Source organism: Lynx rufus, unplaced genomic scaffold (assembly GCF_022079265.1).
Source record: "Lynx rufus isolate CCGP_SWC_20201006 ecotype Redwood Valley unplaced genomic scaffold, mLynRuf1.p SCAF_7, whole genome shotgun sequence".
NCBI classification, from domain to species: Eukaryota; Metazoa; Chordata; class Mammalia; order Carnivora; family Felidae; genus Lynx; species Lynx rufus.
The window spans coordinates 115,263,903-115,277,620 of NW_025814889.1; the positions used below are offsets into that span (position 1 = coordinate 115,263,903).

General features: G+C 41.3%; 1 protein-coding gene across 1 annotated transcript in view; it reads left to right on the plus strand.

Annotated features, from left to right (window-relative positions):
* CRADD (CASP2 and RIPK1 domain containing adaptor with death domain) overlaps window positions 1–13,718 on the plus strand; it is a 174,480-nt gene that overhangs the window by 93,006 nt on the left and 67,756 nt on the right. The gene's annotated exons all lie outside the window — the stretch shown is intronic.

Genomic DNA, 13,718 nt, shown 5'->3' on the forward strand with positions numbered 1-13,718 from the left:
TTTTGAGGTAACCTAACATAAAATATTCAACCTAACATCTTTCTCAGTCTGTGGTTTGTGGCTATTGTACTTATTTACATGATTCCTCTAAAAAGAAATGTTAAAAAATTGAAGCTGATATTCTTTATGACAATTAAGTGTGTCTGTGGTATATTGGCTTCTAGGGCACTAGGCTTCTCTCTCCAGTATTGACATTCTCTGTGAGCTCATTAGCTACTGTTCTGGTAAAAGTTTTGATCTGTGATAAGGGTACTACATTAAAAGGGCATTGATGTTGGAAATCTGTACTTTGGTCCATTCTTTAAAATGCAGTCCTCACAAAAGAGCAATATGAATTTGCATTGCAAAGGATAACATTTCTTTTTAAAACTCTTGAAACCAGGTAATTTAATTATGTCTTTGCCATAGCCTTTTATCTTCCTCCCCAAAGGAGCTCGGTCTCCTTTGACACCTCATATTGGAAGCTGGTCTTCTTATCCTCAGAATTAATTAACATGCAAGTGCTTGTCTAGAGAAACGCTGCTTTTCGATTAGCATTTAAATGTCATTCTTAATGATGTCAAATTGACTCTTTGAAGGGAAAATCAAAATGGTATGGTTATCTCTTGATTGTTTCCTAGAGCATGTTACTGGTAATTCTGGTTATCTGGTCTTACTGGATGCTTTAATCTTCTGTTTGTAGGCCAAATTGAGTCAGATACAAGACTTACTTCCATATTTGATTGCAGCAAAGCCAGATTCTGGCCTTCCATTGCCTACAGTTTCTAGATAGGTCTACTTGGAATATTCTGCACTACTTCTCAGTAACAAGTTTATTTGTGTTGGAATAGCACCTGTGAACTATTAGCAACAAGTCTGAGGTACCCAGGAGCAAGGAGGAGGGTACAGAGGGGCTTTGGTAGCAACTGTGTGATACAGAATAAAGAAGATGGGGGCGCCTGGGTGGCTCAGTTGGTTAAGCATCTGACTTCAGCTCAGGTCATTATCTCACTGTTCGTGGGCTCAGGCCCTGCTTGGGCACTCTACTGTCAGCGAGGAGCCAGTTTTGGATCCTCTGCGCACCCCCCCCCCCCCCCGCCCCTCCTCTGCTCTCTCTCTCTCTCTCAAAAATAAGTAAAAAATTAAAAAAAAAATAAAGAAGGTGAACTTTGGAGTTAGAGATTCATTGGTTCAAATCTTGCCAGTGCCACTCTGAAGCTATGTGACCTTGACATATTACTTCCCTTCTCTGAGAATTTCCTCATCAGTAAAATGTAAATAGTAATATCTACCATTCAGGTTGTTGGGAGGGTTAAAGGTGATCATGTATGTAAGGTACTACTTAGAGCAGGCTATCTGCTATAACAAAGAACCCCCAAATCTCACTGGTTCATTTCCTGCTGTGGGGAGGGAGGGCCCTGCTCCATGCAGACATTCAGTGACCCAGACTTCCTGGCGTTCCCCAAGACCTTGGAACCTTCATTGGGTCATCTCTCTCTGGCTGGGAGGTGACGGAAGATTGTGAGCATGTGGATCGCACAGGAGGCTTTGTGGGACAGGCTGGGGTTGGTGTATATCACTTTCACTCATTTCGCACTGGCCAGAACTCAATTCCATAGACACACCTACTTTCAAGTTAACCCTCCAAATGTCTGTCTTAGGAGGAAAACAAAATGGGTTTGTTTGGTGAGCACATAGTCCTCCACTACAAGCATCCAGTAACATTTGTTATGTAAATGAAAGAAAGAAAGAATGGATTCTCTGTTCATTTTCTTTTTCATGGACTCCTAGAGTGTTAGAGCCTATAGAGGGCTTTAGCAGTGATCAAGTTTTACTCTCTTTAGATGAAGAGTCTGAAGACCTGGAGAATTTAGTCCAGCTATTAGTGACAGGACTAGAACTTAAACCCACTTTTCCCAAAGCCTGCTATTTATTCTGCGTTTAATTATTTAAACATTATTCTTTGTTTTTTGCCATAGGGTTGCCCTTGCCTTTTGGCATATGAAGATGGAGATTTAAAAACATGTTATTCTGATCATTATTGGACTTCAGTTTTCCTTGGAAGGAGGATTTGGTATTTTAGGGTGGTGGGATAGACACTGCAGGGGCTGGAGTCTCCACAGCCAGTGGGTGTTTTATACTGAGGGTGAGAATTAATCTTCACTCACCCACTCCTGTGTTTGAGCAATCTTTCTTTCTTCCCCGTGTATGTGTATTGAATTATGCGAGGCAGTGTGGATGCAGCAGTGATTAAGACAGGAACATTCACAGCCTAAGGAAGGGGTCAAATATTTTACCCCTAATTACTACATAAAATGAGAGTGCCCTGGAAGCAATAAGGTGGAAGTGACCAGCTGCTGGGGTGGGAGGGAGAAGGGAGTAAAGAAAGCTTCCTGGAGGAGGTGGGTACTTGAATTGGATCTTAAAGAATGGGTTCATTTATTGGGAGTTTGATTTGCTCTGAAACAGACACATCTGTATTTCTGTAATCTGTGTGGATAACTTTGGCCGGTGGTGACTATACACTGGGAAAAATTGGGAGAAAAATGCAAACAAACAGATCAAAATCCTGATCAAGTCTCCTGTATAAGATGAGCATTGAGCACTTATATTTACCATTCATTTATCATTTTGTCGAGTTTTTACAAGTAAACAATTGCATAAGACAACCTTTGGATACAGATCAATCCATCAAAAACAAATACTCTGTTGTGAGCCAACAAGTTCTTGATACCATCCTTCTAGGCCCAATGGGCCTTGCATAATTTTTGGTTAGGTACAGACCCTTAGAAGAGTTTATAGAGGCCGGAAATACCAGAAGACTGAATCAGTGTGAAGGGGGAGCACATGCACCCACTGCAGAGGATGTGCAAACATGTATATAGGTCTGAATTTGGGAGTTGATCTTCAAAAGTTTTCTCTGACAGGTACTATTTGGAGCCTAAATTTGTAGGACTGATGGGAATGCTTGGGAGTTGGCATTATTGTTACATCATAGTGAAAGAGCATGGGTTATTCTGTGGTCTGGCCAAGAGGATTTGGGGGAGGACAAGTGTAGTGAAAGTTGCACTGTTAGTAAGTGGCAGCATATATGGCTTGGGACCCAGTCTTGTCTGATGTCTGTCCTTCTCCCTTAGTGCCATACTGTCTCTCTGGGAACGCAGGTAGGAGTCAGAATCTAAGCGGCTTTCGATGGTTAGATTGAGGGTTACCTGGAAGCAGTCAGCAAGCAAGAGATGTCTGTTTTCAGCACCCCGCTCCTCTTTGGTGCGTCTCTTCTCTTTTTGGCGAGCATTTTCTCACACTCTCCCTAACATTCTCATAGTAGAGTATCAGAGGACTCCTGGAAAGAGAATTTGTGTTGTTTTAAAACATACACCTTAAATTCTGAAAGCAGTCTTATAGAAAGAATTCAAGTTGTACAAAAAGGATATGAAGTGCAAAGTCATTGTCCCTCTTCCCGAAACCTCTGATTCTAATGAAAATAAATGTTATCTTTCTAGACATGTGGACAAAGAAGCACACGCAGCTGTATCCTTTTTTACATACGTGGACTCATTTAATATGTGCATTTTTCTGTAAGTCTCTTAGTTATGTAAGACAGCTTTTCATACTGCCACATAGTTCTATCTTGTTATTATTATTATTATTTTAACCCATGGCATTGTCATCCACTGTAGGACTTTTCCATGACTCTTAATGAACAGTCTTTAAGGTTTTTTTCCTAATCCTTTGCTATTTATTGCACACTCTGCTTCAGAGAACAGAGTAGCCATCCACAAACTTCTTATGGAGAGATTTTTTGGTAGGGTACTTGCAGTGGAGTTCCTAGACCAAAGAGTACATGTATTTAAAAATTTGATAGATATTGGTAAACTGTCCTCCAGAAAGGCTGCACTTATTTTCATTCTATCCACAGTGTACGTGGATTCCTTTTTTCCCCCCAATATTTTTCATTTTAAAGAGGATCCTGGACTTTGGGTCAGATAAGAACAGGCAAAGAGGAGAGAGCCTACTAAAAATAAGTGATGACTTAGAGAATTGAAAACATGTTCACACAAAGACTTGTATGTAGCCACATTATACATAACAGCCAAAAAGTGGAAACAACCCAGATGTTCATTGGCTGTTGAATGGATGACCCAGATGTCGTATGTACACACAATGGAATGTTACTCAGCAGTGAAAGGAATAAGGTACTGATATATGCTATAATGTGGATGAACCTTGAAAGCGTTATGCTGAGTGAAGGAAGCCAGTCACAAACACCATACATGTTTATGTAAAATGTCCAGAATGGGCAAATCAATAGAGGCAGAGTGTATATAAGTGGTTGCTCAGGGCGGGGATGTGGGGGCAGGGGAGATTTGGGAAGTGACTGCTAATAGATACAGGATTTCTTTGTAGGGGGTGATGAAAATATTTTACAGTTAGATTATGCTGGTGGCTGCACAATTCTGTGAGTAACCACTGAATTGCATATTTTAAATGGTGGAATTTTATGGTATGTGAATTATTTGTCAGTGAAGCCGTTGAAAAAATGAGCGGTGGCGGAATTCATGGAATGGGATGGAAAGGATGAGGAGGTGGCCATTACCATGGGCTTATGGGACAGGCAGGAAGACAATGTTACAGCAGTGTGGCAGGGAATTTGATGGGGAAGGTATTTCTCTATGCAAAGCTGAGCCGTGTTCAGGTGGTTGATGATAGCCAGCTACAGAGTTGGTTGGTGGGGTTTCTCCCCTAGCAGAATGGAGACAAGGGGCAGGTAATGCCATGCCCTAGTTAGGGTGAGAATGGGGGTTAGTACACTGAATTACTGACTCCTTGTCCTTGTTCAGTCCTTTGAATACACAGAAGATACTGTTCTCCTGGAAGGCAGTAATACTTTCCTTTGCTGACCTAGAAATGCCTGCTGTGCTCCAGCATTTGGAAGAGGAAGGTCAGGGAGAGGAAGCTGAGCTCAGCTGCTGAGTCAAGGAGAAGGGGAGGAAGGCCTAGGGTCACAAAGGACAGTGAGGCCCTCCTTTGTGAATAAGAGCAACTTGTCCATTTTAAATTCAGCAATTAAGCTTTTTCTACATAGTGGAAGTGACTGTTCTTTTGGAATGTGTTTGCCAGCAACTATCATGATAAGAATGTTTAAAAGGAAGTTATGATTTTAAGTGGCCTCTGAGTTGTACTGATTGATAAAATTTAGCTTAAGGGAAAGAGATTTAAACTTAACAGCAAACACTGAAAGTTACGGGCAAATCAACATACCTTTCCGTGAAGGCTGTTTTCCTTATAATTGGGGCTTTTTTAACACTCTTTACCCTTTCGTGTCCTCATTACCCATCACTGTGGCTCTGTAGCACAGAGTAGGTTAAACTGTAACATCCAAAACTTTCTTATTATTCTCAGGTCTCAGGTTAGCCTCAGAAAGAGCCTCAGGTAGGTCTCCATGGTTACATTTTGGAGGTTAATCTTTTTAGGTGGCTACTCCTTGCTTACCAACGGTTTGCTTTAGAAGCCCAGGATGGCACATGTGTGGGTCCGTATTGACATAATGGCAAAATTATTTTGTATCAGGCAGAAGTGTGGGGTCTCCTGAATGGGTGGAGGCTGGCGGCATGGGTGGTAAAAGAATTCATGTAAGGCAGAACAAAGGAGGTAGAAATTTACTGAATCCAGCACAAAGGAGCAGCAGACAGGACAGCAAAGCAGAGGCTGTCTGCCAGGAGACGGTGGTGGGGGGCTGTAGTTAAAGGGGGAAGGTGAGGAGCTCTAGGAACATATGGAATTTTCATTTTTTGGCACCTGTATCCGGTGTAAGTAACTCAGTGGTCATCTAGGGCCTATGGATATTTTGAGGCGGGTTGCCAAATGGCCCTGTTTATATTCAGCCAGGGGGGTGGGGGGGTCACTGTGGGCCCTTCTACCTTCCTCAGGTTTCCATTGTTCAAGTTGGTTGCCTAAAAGCAGCCTCTACAAGAAATCTTTTTCTTGGTCACTGTATTTGATTTACTACCTGGAATACACTTTATTCTCTAAAACTTCATTTAAGAATCTACCATGGATAAGAAACCACGAGCCTTTGTGCTCGATTAGGATGTAAATAGGAACCTTACTCACTTTTAAACCTTTATAAGAAATAAATTTTCTTCTGATTTTATTTTGACTTGCTAAAGAAACTTTAGCAGTGAGAGACACTTTGGTTGGTGATTCAGAGCACGAGGGAAGGGAAGGGAGCTATTCTGGCCCATGCGTACTAGTTGAATAACTGGCAGATATTTTTATATGCATTTCTATTCTTAGTCTCCAGCCTGCAGTTAACTGGGAAGTAACCAAGCTCAGTTACACTTATCAGGCTTGGTGATCTTAATTTGGATATGTCAATATCTAGACCTCTGGGGGAACTTAAGTATGTTTAGCTGATTGTTGAAAGGCAAACCCTCTCTTAGGGAATTCCCTCTCATTCAATAAATGAAGACTAAAACTTCCGATTAATAAGACAGATTAAACTGCAAGGTAATTAAAATTGCTCTTTATTTCTGGCTATTAGCTAAATCTTAACCATTAACGTAGCCACACAGAGTTTTTGCTTGGTTTGGGTTTGTTTGATTTTGGGGTTGTTTCTCTTAAATACATTTTAAGGGTGGTCAGTTATGGCCTGTATTAGAATTCCTTCTTGTATTAGGATTCTGGAAGTTGTAATGAATTCATAGAAGAACTCAAGAATGTAAGAAATTATGGGTCAATTATATCTAAATTTAAGAAAATAGCAAAAACACACAAAATGAACAAACGATGTGAGAGCAAGGTTTCTACCACGTACAGAGTTGGGGGTACGAACTTTCATCTGTTTCCAACCCCATTCACATTGTGACCGTGAACTGTCATGACTGAACTTCAAAGCACAGCTTGTTCTCTTGGCAGTGGCACCAAAACATTTTGATTATGCCTGAATAACTATTATAGGTCAGTGTAGACAAGTGAGTGAGAGTCTTACTTGGCTGGTTGGTGATACTGCACATGCTTAGATTTAGCAAAATGTCAAAATTGCCACAAGCCAAGATACAGTCATTGATGAGGACTTGAAATTTCTCCATGTCTGATAAATGTTTCAGTCCATGGAGAGCAGAAGTCCTTCTGCCATTTTCTTTTTTTAAACCACAGATCGAGGAAGCAAGGAGATGGAAATATTACTGTGAACTTAGTTCTAACCAACTGTAACTGAAGTAGAAATGACTAAAACCTTGGGAGGGAATGGCTGTGATCATAATGTTTTGCAACTGCCAAAGAAAGGAAAGTTGGACATAACCAAATAGTAATGGTGACTTCAGGAAAATATAGAGAAAGGATAGGTATTTTTCAATGTCCAGAGACTTGAAAAGAGGGCACTACAAAAAGAGAAAGGGAGGGAGGGAAGGAGGGAGGGAGGAAGGAAGGAAGGAAGGAAGGAAGGAAGGAAGGAGGGAAGGGGAATTCTGAGGGCAAAAATCACCATTTTGGGGGGTGAAGGAGAAAAGGGAGGGAACCACTCTAAGAACAAGGAAGTTTTTAGTGAGTTGGGTATTAAGAGAACATGTATCCAAGATTGAAAGCGGAGCACATGCTCAAGGACCAATTCGGAAGAGTGGCATAAAACTCGTCAGAAAATACCTGCAACGCTCAAGTTCAGACCGAGGTGAGGCTGGAGAGAGCGCTAAAGACGGCAGAAAAGGCTCTTGAAAAGCTATGCGCAAAACAAGAACAATTGAGGGCTAAGCTCTTGCTTGGGGCGGATGGACTAATGTTAGCATGACGGAAAGCAGACCCACTCAACTATTTGGCTTCTCTCTTTCTCTATCAAAGAGAGTGATCTTCAAACTGGAATGTAGAACATAAACATGGTTCAGAATAAATTGAAGCACACAAGATTGGTGATGATAATAATAATCACAACTACAATTTGTTGAGTTTCCACTCAGGACTGAGTACGAGGAAGGAGAATTTAGTTACTTTTTTTTTTCTACTGCTTATGACCACTGTGGGTGGCACGTATTATGATCAACCCTATTTTATAGGCAAGGACACTGAGGCTCAGGAAGATTTAATAACAAGCCTGAAGCTATGCAACTGTTAAGTGATTAGCTAGGATTCAGATCCACGCCTGACGAGGTTCAAAGTCTGGCTCTTTTGACTGGACACCCTGACTCCCATGCCTATCAGTACCTAGTGGTTTTAAACAGGATTGTGTTTGCAGCTCAAATTATATTGTAAGACACATAAACAAGCAAACAGTACCCTGTAGATGTTAGCCAAGAGCCACAGTGTGTAATTTCAGGGAAAACAAGGAAAATGGAACATCAAAATGATAAAACACAGACAAGGCCTGCCTTGACTTCTTTTTTTTTTTTTTTTTTTTATTTAAATTTTTTTTTCAACGTTTATTTATTTTTGGGACAGAGAGAGACAGAGCATGAACGGGGGAGGGGCAGAGAGAGAGGGAGACACAGAATCGGAAACAGGCTCCAGGCTCTGAGCCGTCAGCCCAGAGCCTGACGCGGGGCTCGAACTCACGGACCGCGAGATCGTGACCTGGCTGAAGTCGGACGCTTAACCGACTGTGCCACCCAGGCGCCCCTGCCTTGACTTCTTTTGTAAAGGTTCACTTTGGACTGTCTAGAACAAATTGCTTGATACTGACCCTCAGCACACTTGCGACTGTGCTACGCAAGCAGATGGCTGTGAATGAAAGTAAGGATTCTCAAAAAGTGGCCTAGCTTCGCAAAGCACGCCCAATTAGACTCGTCCCTTCTTCCTTCTCTTTCTTCCTGTCATTCGATAGAGGACTCCAGAAAGCCGGTAAACAAGTTGAATTAATGTAGACTCAGTAGGCAGATTCGTATTTAATTGAACCACTTTATACAGATTATTGACTTTAGATAGATGAGCTTTACTGAAATCACAATACCATGTTTGTGGCAGTCCCCCTATCTGTCTGGATAGCGACTCTATCAAAAAAGGAAATGAAGTTTTTTGACTTAAGTTGTTCATGGTAAACCCCTGATGGTTCCTGGTATTTTTTGCCTTCTAAGTGAGTATGAACATTCTGTTTCAGCTTTCCTCAGGGTGTTTTGTGAAGAACTCTAAAGATGCTTTAAAAGTTAATAGAATAGGTGTCATCTCATGAGAGCACTGTTTCAGAAATGCTGATCTGTATAATAATTTGTTGTTAAATTTTGCTAGGGATAGGCATTAAGTTCATTAATCTATGACTTAGGGAATCAGATTCATCCATCCTTTTCAAAATCTGGATAGTTTGCTTTCTCTTTAATTTTTCAGAGTATTGCACATCTTAATACATCTGTCAGTTAATTCAGTATCCTAAATAGAATTCATCTTGGCTTGGTAACTTGGACTCCTTTAAAGGAATTAGGCATATTTTTTCTTGTTTTAGGCTTTAATCTCTATTTATACCTTACTTTTTGAGATTTAAGGAGGAATTAGACATAGTGTATATAGTGGCCAGTAGCTTAAGATAGGAGCAGTAAGTTGAAGTTACAAATAAAGAGATTTCATATCAATATAACGAAGTGCTTTCTAGTAATTTGGAAGGTTCAATAAGAGATTATATTATATCTGTTAGAGATATAAAGAGGAGATTCAGACGTTGGATAGATGATGGAGAAGATGACCTTCTGACTCTAATATTCTATGATTATAGACATTTCTGTCTCGTACGTAATCAAAAATAGGATAGCCTTTGGGTGCTGTCAAAATCTTAAAAATCAAAGACTGTTTTGTTGTGGTTCCATTATTATCCAAGAAAAGCATGTGCAGTCTCCAGTTCTGAAAAGTAATTGCTGCCTTGGTTATTCAAAGGGAATGGGTGGTTGGGCAGTGGATCTATTTTATGGTCCCTTCAGTTTATTCCAGTGAAATGATTGGTTGTCACCACTGCCTGAACTTCCAATAGCACTATTCTACGTGGTTTTTATTGATCTTGAAAGAAGAGAAGTCAAATTTTGGTTAGGAAACTGTTTGCATATAACCTGATTATGCTGAGATTAAAATCTTGCGGAAGTTTGAAATAAAATGAACTTTATCTTGCCCTATAGGTAGATTGGAAGCAATGCTTCTGAAATTTTTGCCAGGGCAAAGAGCTGTATGTTCACTTTTTCAAAGCAAGCAGCGGTTCTTTGAAAATAGCTCATTTCTCCACAGTAATGAATAACTTAGTATAGGGATTAACTGTGTTTTATTGTTGAAACGAAACATTGCTGGAAGTTATAGCTGGTATTCGGGACCAGACTTTGAGTGAATTTAGTGGTAACATCAGCGTTTTAAGACTATAACAGTTCCACCCCCCCCCAAACAAACAAACAACCATTTTTTCTTGATCAAGTGCATGTAAAATATTTTCACCCCCCCCCCCAAAGAATATAACAGAGAATAGTTTTATGATGTTCAGTGCACACTTGTGCTTAACAATATGAAATGAACAAGGGACTGATAACGTATGAGTGTTGAATAAATTGCATAGAGAGTCACGTTGGAGTAACCATTATATGGTCTTGTCTGACTGTAAGAGTTATGGGACCCTGATATGAAAGTATTGACAGTCATGAAATCTTTTATAAGATTTTGTCACTGTTGCCTCCCCGTTCCAAATTACTTCATAGCAGTGATCATATGAGTGTTGTAAAAATGTATTCGTGTGTCTCTTTCCTAGTAGATCGTAAGTGAATTGGGGGCAATTATAGATTATGTCTTGGTCGTCACTGTGTTGTGCCTGGATCCCTCTGCTGTATGTAGCCACTAGGTGGATGATCACAGAGCTGCAGGGGGACCACTACATCATGATGGTCCTTCTCTCGCATCTCCTCAATTGTGCATTCTTCCTAGCCAAGCTCTGTGGCTATAACAAATGTTGAATGAGCAAAGGGAGGAATAAATGAACAGGCAAACCATTTTTGTTATGTGCTGGCAGACCCTTCTGGAAATAGGACTGGCCAATACAGGCATTGGTATCCTATGTGGCAAATGTGGCATGCAGACACTGTGTCATAGGACTTGTGATATGGCTGCAGTCTTGCTTCCCTTTCTGGCTACTTTTGAGGCCTTTCCTGCCAATTTCCCCATTGTAAGATGTAGCAGCTGGTGGGTGGTCTCCCTTTCTTTCCTCCTCCCTCCCCTATCTCTCGCTCTCTCTCTTTCTTTCCTTCCTTCCTTCCTTCCTTCCTTCCTCCCTCCCTCCCTCCCTCCCTCCCTCCCTCCTTCCTTCCTTCCCTTCCCTTCCCTTCCCTTCCCTTCCCTTCCCTTCCCTTCCCTTCCCTTCCCTTCCAATATTTTTGGAATGCCTCACACATATCAAACACTATGCTAATACTTTTGCATATAGCGTGTATCTAATCCTATATAATGCTCTCAGTTAAAAACAACAACAACAACAACAACAACAACAACTCTTACTTTGCTGGTACAGAAACAAAGACACGAGAGCTAACTTACATGCACTCACATAGAAATAAAGAGAAAGTGCCAGGTTTCAACCCAGTCGTCCCTGGGTCCAAATCTCCCGTTCCTGCTGTTACACTAGGCAGCCTCCCTGGACTGCACGCATCTTTGCTCTTTCATTTCTCTCTGACATCCCTGCCCTTTCTCACCTGCTGTTCCCTCACCCAAAACACAGACACAGACTGAGGTGGATCCTTGGCATCCCACTTTTCAAAGGATACTGAAACTGTGATCCTCTTACATGATATCCTCAGCGTTCGGCCCTGTTTAACTCTTTGGTCAGTGCTAGGCCATTTCCCACTTTGCCTATCAGACCTTAGTCTTTGTGTCTTCTGTTACTTCCCACAACAGGTCTGAACACCATGGAAGAATTCATCTTTCTACCAGGCTAACTGTGCCATTCTTCTCCAATATATCCTATGGGAACTCTCCCTGTTTTCTTCTAGAGAGGCAGCATTGAGGGGTGGTTGAGATCATGGGCTCTGGAGTCAGAATGCCAGGCCTCAAATCTTGGCTTTGGCTTCTTCCTGGCCGTGTCATGTTGGATAAATTATCCCTGTGTCTCAGTTTCCTCACCTGAAAAGGGCAGATGAGAAAGTACCACCATCACAGGATTGCTGATTATGGATTTCACCCAGATAAAAGTTCTTAAAGTAAAAAGCCCATAGTCAAATCCTCAATAAATGTCAAGTGTTCTTTTGAATAAAGGCCAAGAGTGTCACTCATAGTTTCAGGCTCATCCACAGACTGTTTGGGTTTTCCCGATGTTTTCATTTCTAATCACTCTGGTGTGTGTCCTGCCTGTCCCTCTGGTCTGGGTCGATCTGTGACGCAGGCTTTGTCACCACTGTCCACTGGTAAGTCTGGATCCTCTCCACCCGTATCCCACTGTCTGGGCTGGGCCGATCTTCCCTGTCCGGTTCTGTCAGCTGGTCTCACTTACAGAGCTTTAAGGGCCTTCTGAAGTCCCCTTCCCTTCGTGAAACCTTTCTCACCAAGAGGGAGAAAAGTGAGTAATTCCCCTGCTTATACCTTTTCTAAACATAGCACTTCACCTCGCCAAAATACAGTACCACTGTGAAGTGTGTTTCTGAAAAGAAAATAATTTGATTTCACTGTTTGCTCTGTACCTGAACGTGTGCTCGGAAGATCAACATTCATATAGAAAAGGATACTTGTTTCTGAGGCCACAGCTCATAGAGAAGAGGGGCTCTGGTTTGACACACCCCTATCCCAGTAGCACCTCCATCTGTGATTAGTAAATTCCTGATTCGGAGAGTAGGCCATTTAAAATCAATTATCCACCAAAAACCTAACCCCTAACGTGCGTTCTGAAAATGGATGCTTTACTCGGATCCAACAGTTGAAAAGTCGTCTAAAGCTTTCTCGTCTTGCATCAGGGGTGTTTTTTTTATTTCTTTGACTCATCAATAGGTGTTAACTAAAGTTTTTTTTTCCCCTCAGGGTAGATGTAAAAAACACCAGTGCTTCTTCCCAGCCACCCCCCCCCCTCTTCTTTTGAAAGCTTTCATATTTACCCCTGTACATTGTTTGACCATACCTTGTACTTCAAGCCCTGTACTGGAGGAATGACTTTCACAGTCACATGTTAGGAACTGTTCCGGATCCTTAAGAAAAAACTACTACTGAACAGTGCATAGTCTTCTCCTTTGGAAAGAAGACAAAAATTATAGTGGTTTTGCCTGTCATTTAAAAATAAACAGACTCTGAACCTGTCTGGATTTATTGGCTTCATAGAACCAGACTGAAAGTACACCATGCACCAAATTATGGCAGAACAAATTCTTCTTTAGGACACTGATGGTAGGTTGGGCTTTTCTTTCTTTCTTTGTGTGTCTCATTACTGGCAATGATTTCTGAAGCATCAGGCGTTTTCCACCTTTGTATAAAATTAATCAAAGGCAGACCCGTGGTGGCCTTGAGTTACTTTTCCTCTCCGTGTTGGATCAAGGTTTTGTCATGACTGCCTTATGGTGTCCTAGACAGAGGTGAGTGGGTATTCCTGAAGAGTAGTGTGTCTTGTATAAAGAATGCATTTTGGATGACAACTGGCTAAGTTATTTTACGTGAACTTTCAAAAATGAATCAAGGAAGGAATGTGGGCATTTAGGGAAAATTATGGGTCTTTAACATTAAATGCTACATAAATAAGTAGGATATTTGTTGAGGGAGAAGATGGGGATATTGCTTGAGCAAAAGCCTTTCCTATTGCTAGATGTTAACATTTTAATTTT